The following is a 6,000-nucleotide window of genomic DNA, read 5'->3' on the forward strand; positions in this document are numbered from 1 at the left end:
AGAAAATAGGGCAGGCATATGCCTCTCCCAGTTCACTTGCAATCTAAAGCTTACATTTCCTATGAAATGAATCCATACGCATACATATAAATGAAATTCTGAAACAGCCATGGAGAACAAGTCACAAGCCTGATACCTCAAAGTAACACAATAAATAACTATTCTTATGAGTTTGCACGAGGGTGAATCCTACCATGGGGGACTACAAGCAAATCTGCCTTAGCTAGGGAAAAGGGGAGGGCTTCCATTTAACCATCGAGCAGAAACAAATCATTGCTCACACCCCAGATTTGGCATGAGATCAACTGTTACATGCTTAATCTGAACAAAAAGAGGCTGCTCTTTACCACTGAGTAATAAGCAGGTTCTTAAATCACAAATATAATGCATATGAGGGGCTCACAAGCATGTTTATTGATATTCTGACTAAGCAGCTGCTGAGCTTCTCTGTGTCAGGCAGAAAAACGCACTGCAGCAAAGCCAGAGATCTTCTGGGGCAGGAAACCTTGACTTGTTGATGCACTTGACGCTGCCACAAAGAGCCAGAAAAACAGCCTGACTGGTGCGGCCCTACGGAAATAAAGGCAAAGCTTCTGGGACCTACGAGTTACACAGCTCCTTTTTTCCCCCAGCATTACTGCCCCACAGTTCTACCTAAATGGCCGTTCTTGTCAGGACCGTAAGACAACACAGGCAGAGGAAGGAAAAGTGAATCCTATCCTTACTTACAGAAAGGCACACAACAAGCATGGAAACTCATTTCTCTGCACTTAAGTTACAGCCATGTAAAAAATTACACCAACAATAAAGCTGGGATAGTAAGTAATCCGAGAGCATTGTCAAGGCATGTCCTTGGGTGGTTGAGGGAAGACACCATTTGTGCCATATGACAGTCTGGAAGCCTCTAAGGAGATTTGAGAAGAGCAGCTGAAAATGTACTAGAGAGTGGCACACCTCAAAACAGCAAGCCCAAAAGAGCAAACATTAACCTTGCATGGTCATCACAAACATTGTATTTTAAAATCCTTCGTGCTACCCCACCAGAATTCCCAGTACTTTATTTTGCTATGCTCTAAGATTCAATGAACAAGTCAGTTTTTCTAAACCAACTCTCCTATAACTGGAACGCAGACAGGAAAGTCTCCCTCTTCCTCATCCAACAAGCAGGTCCAATGACCATCACTTACACCATGTTAACTTTTCCAAGGCACAGCAAAAAGCCCCGATGTTCAGTACATGCCATGCTGCTGAACACATCCTCCCCTTTTGTGACTCCAGGCCACCCTCTCCTTTTTCATCCTACCTTCTCCGCTTCACGTGGCTCCACGCGACTGCGTAAAGCAGCTGTCACCAGCTTAGCCTAGAGACTGGACTGCCACTGTAGCAGCAAGAGTTGCAAGCTTTCTGGCACCTCACAACTGCCTTGCTCTAACTCTTACTTCAGATGTCCCCTTTCTGCTTGGCAGAATACTGGGTCGTACCAGCTTGCCCACAAGAAGGCTTGCAATGCCATTTTCCCTGGAGTCCTATGAGGCCTTTAAGGAGTAAAGAGTAAAGGAATAAGAGTTGCAGTCACACATCCACACATTCTAAAGACTAAGCATACAGCGCATCTACTTAAAAACACCCAACTGTAACATCAAGACTCTCTTGCTTCAGCAGTCTTTCAAGGTAATTAGTTCATACAGAGGCAAAACATGCAGCCCACAAAGCTTCTGTTCAAGCAATAAATACTATGCATGCATGAATATTAAAAGATTATTTCTACTGCAGCAGTGTCAGGTATTTAAATGTAAAGGGTATTAACAGTAATGTTTTCTCATTATTCTGAAAACGCATTTTTAAGTATCTTTTCTAACAAGGGCTATAAACAACACTCAGATCAGAAATACACCATGCCTTTGATGCCTCATCCTTTAATAAAATACAACAAATTACACTTCCCACCCCTAAAGGAAGTTTTCAATTCACTTTATTGAATGAAAGGAGGAGCCCACATGACTCAGCTCCAAGCAAACATAAAGGAAAAGATTAATCCCTAATCTCGAAGAAGGAAAAAAAAAAAAAACAAACCAGAAGAAGAAACTGTATAAGGTGGAGGTGTGTCCTTATAAATTCAAATCTTTTAATGTTCGAAGACATGTCAAGGAGACCATTAGTATATTAAGACTTCATTAGCCTCCTGAAGTCTTGAAAATGCTTATTATGAATACAGACAATTTTAAAAATCACAGTTTACACAAGTAACTGAAATTAGAGTTAGCTCTGTATCTTCATTCTGTTCACTGTTGCTGAGCAGCATCAAGATTAAGAATGTATCTAAAGACTGGGATTTTTAATCTTCACAGTCATCAGCAAGATACAAGTGTGAAAGGGAAGGGATCTCTCAATAAAATCTGTACAAAGGCAGGTTTCAGAGGAAGAAAAACACCTGACAGTAAACCACTCAGCCTCATGAAGAGGGTTTTATTCTGTTGTTGGGTTGTGGGCTGGTGGTTTTTCTTTCTCCATTAGACTAAGGAATCAAACATTTCTCATCAAAATCCAGTAAAATAAATTATAAGGTAGAGTATTTCACAAGGGGGCTAACAGACTCCAAGTGACTGCTGTACATCTTCCACATATATTTGCAAGCAACTCCTCATCCCCGCCATGGCACACTAGCATTTCAGAGCAGAATACATCTCCAGCCTTGCTGGGAGGAATATTGAATTTCAAAGTAGCAGGAGTGCTTCTCCACAGATGTCACCAGAGGGCATTCTTTCAACTAAAGTGACCTAGCTTTAGCAAACTTTCTGAGAAAGACTGGTCAACCCATAAGCAGGGATGCGCAGAGGCGGCACAAAACAGTAATAGTTTTGCTTCTGCAAGAGATCATAGAATCAACTAAGTTGGAAAAGACCTCCAAGATCATTATGTCCAACCATGTCCAACACAGGACTGCCAAGTTCACCACTAAACCATGTCACTAAGGGCCTCAAAGATTACTCTTAGGAAAAAAAAAACAAAACAACAAAACCCCACAAACAGCAAAACCACCAAACATAAATGCAATTTAATTATTTATCCCAGAAACTTGAATTATTTTTCAAAGTAACTTGAGACACTGCTCGTAAAGGTCACAAGCAAGTATCAACTTCTGTATTATTACACTGTAGTACTTGATGGCACCAATTGACTCAAGCAGTTTTGGCACCCAAATGTACAGAAGTAGGGCCCAAGCCAGTACAGCTCATGTAGAGGTGCCTGTGGAAGTCCTCTGGTAATATTATCAGAGATACTAAACCTTACAATAATACATGAAAAAAAATACATCTACATTGTCAAAAGAAGTCTCTGAGAAACAATGCATTTTTCCACATATGATGTTGTTTAAGAGGGTCAAAAATTAAACTATTTGCATAAAGGTAATACAAAAGTATCAGCAGGGTGAGCAGTTTTCAACCTTTGCTCCATATATTATTTCTAATGGTCTGCTGAGACCAAATAAAGATTAAAAAAAAAAAAAAAGCTGGTAAGTTGAAGTTCATTAAACAAAAATGTGCACAACCACTAAAAACACAGTAAGTCTGTATACCAAAAATGTTGCAAACCACTGTTTGACACGAAGAGAAAGCCCATTTCACTTACAAACAAAACATCACCACAATACTACTAAAAGCAAGTCAGCTGCAGAGGCAGGCAGTGATAAGAAAATAAAATAATCATTGTGCATCCCATGACATGTTCCAGTCAAGAAACTCAAAAACTGTAGGCCTACAAAATATGTGATTGCCTTATCCTATTTGATAAGAAACAGCCCCCCATCTCCTCTATCTATGATTACAAAACCCCATAGTTTAGCATAGGAACAGAAGGGGAGCACAGGAATAACACCTGTGTGCAAAGACACCTTTTGTCAGTACAAAGATCTCTCAAATAGATAAACATACCCACAGAATTTCACCAAGCCAGTAACTACTATTAAACACATGGGGACAAGTGACTTCAAACTATTGCCTATCATCACCACTTATCCTGGTTTAAATTTATCTAATTGCTTTTCCAGCATCTGCTGACAGGAAAGAAATACACCAAGCACTCCCGATGTCAAATAAATAGCACCTATTTGTCCACCCTCTAAAGCAGATCTCTGTCTACAGCAAGGCAATGCATTCCTGGCGCTCTGAACTTACCCATTTTATATAAAAGAAACACTATGTGGTGTGGACACCGTGAGTACCCCTCTCAACCCCACCCGTGTGCTCTGACTCAGCCCTGGGTCTTGCTGCCCTGCACTTCCTATCACGTTAACTCGGCCTCACTTAATAGGAAGGTGTCCCAGCCCCCCGGGGAAAGGCTGACTGGATAGCGCTATCTCTCAGCTACACCCACTCTCCTCCGCCCTGGCGTCTCTCAGGGACCCTCTCACGCTCCACCGCAGCACAGCCCGGTGACCCACGCGAGAAGACGGCTCTACCCCTTCACACCCGCCCCACACCTCCTTCGCCGGTGCGCAGCTACCGCTCCACACCCCGAGGCCTCTCTACAGAGCGAAGGGAGCAGCTTCCCCCCATCCCGCTCTCTGGCCCCTCATGCAGGTAACGTCGAAGGGAGAGGATAAATGGCTGGAGGCGCGCTCCGGGCTCGCCCCACAGCCACGCACCGCTCCATCCTGCAGCACGGCCGTGGGGCCCGGGCAACGCCGTCACGCGACACGCACCCCAAACACGCTGCCGGGGGAGAGGGCGCTGTAGAGCCGCCGGCCCGGTCCGCGGGGTCAGCGGCCCGCTCCCCGCCGCCCCCCGTGTGAGGCGGCGGCCGACAGGTGGGCAGCACACCGCGCGGCTCAGCGAGTAGCCGGCCGGCGGCTGGGTGGCAGGTGGGGGCCGGGACCCTCCCCGGATCTGGGAGGGGACCGTGCGCCTCCAATCCCCGGTCGGCAGCCCTTCAGGGCCCGGCGTGCTTGCCGGGGCTAAACCTCCTTTTCTCTCCTCCCCCGAAGAGCCGGACAATAACTCCCACCGCAGCTCCCGCGGAGGCGGGTGCCGGCCGCGCGGCTCTCCTTCCTCTTCCTCCTCCCCGCGACAGCCCTGCTCACCTGCGAGAGGAGGAAGGATGAGAGGGGGCGGGCGAGGATAGGGAAGCTGCTCCGGCTGCTGGAGGGGCTGCGGGCTGCGATCCGCCCGCGGGCTTCGCCGGTGCAGGGCGGGAGCTGGCAACGCCACCACACACACCCGCATGCACTCGCTCCCTCACACACTCACACATACACACACACTCGGGAAGGGGGGTCGGGGAGAGAAGGGGGCACCCGGCGCTACCCGCGCATGCTCGTCAAGCCCCGGTGGCCCGCCTCCTCCCTTGTGGCGGAGAGCCAGCGCCGGGCGCGGACTGCGCACGCGCCGCCCCGAACGGATACCAGGCTCCCAATGGCCGCTGAGCGCGCTGCGGAGGGGGGCGTGCCCGCGCGGGTTATCGTAGCGATGAGGGGGCGCGCGGGGCAGCCTCTCTTTGAGCAGCGGCCCTCGCTACCTCCGCTACGCGCTGCCTCCCAGTGGGAGGTGGTTCCGCGGTATGTCCCCTCACGAGGCCTCTGGGGCTTGGGCGACCCTGTCGCCCCTCCCCACGGTTCGCTGCCCTTTGCCGATTCTGCCTGCCCGCAGTCAGCCCGAGCGGTGCGGGCCGGCCGGTGCACTGCCACCGCCGGTGAAACCAAGGGTACCGCAGGCACTGGAGGACAAACAGCTCAGCGGGATGCGCCGCTCCCGTCGTTAGGAAAGACGGCGGGGGCAGGGGAAGGGACTGGCTCAAAACAAACCCAAACCAAAAACAACCAAACAAAACAAGCCCAAATAAAATAACAACCCCCATCCAAACAACATTACATTGCTAAGAAATCCATTCGTTCAGAAGTAACACGGTGCAAGGACTTCCTAGACTTCTCCGTGCTCTCACAATTGTTTGGTGATTACTAGAGGAAAGCAAGGCCCTCAAGGTGTTTGCATCATTCCAGGAGTG

At 48.2% G+C, this 6,000-nt stretch overlaps 1 protein-coding gene across 2 annotated transcripts in view; it reads right to left on the reverse strand.

Moving 5' to 3' along the window:
• Nucleotides 1-5,300, reverse strand: part of RALGPS2 (Ral GEF with PH domain and SH3 binding motif 2) — a 119,630-nt gene extending 114,330 nt beyond the window's left edge. The window contains exon 1 of one of the 2 annotated variants that reach the window (XM_080622874.1): nucleotides 5,081-5,300. The gene's annotated coding sequence lies outside the window, so the exon portion shown is untranslated. Of the gene's footprint in view, nucleotides 1-4,702; nucleotides 4,901-5,080 lie in introns of those variants that run through there. The other variant, XM_080622875.1, reaches the window with a different exon arrangement.
• Nucleotides 5,301-6,000: the final 700 nt, after the last annotated feature.

This window comes from Psittacula echo, assembly GCF_963264785.1.
Source record: "Psittacula echo genome assembly, chromosome: 7".
In the NCBI taxonomy this organism is placed as follows: domain Eukaryota; kingdom Metazoa; phylum Chordata; class Aves; order Psittaciformes; family Psittacidae; genus Psittacula; species Psittacula echo.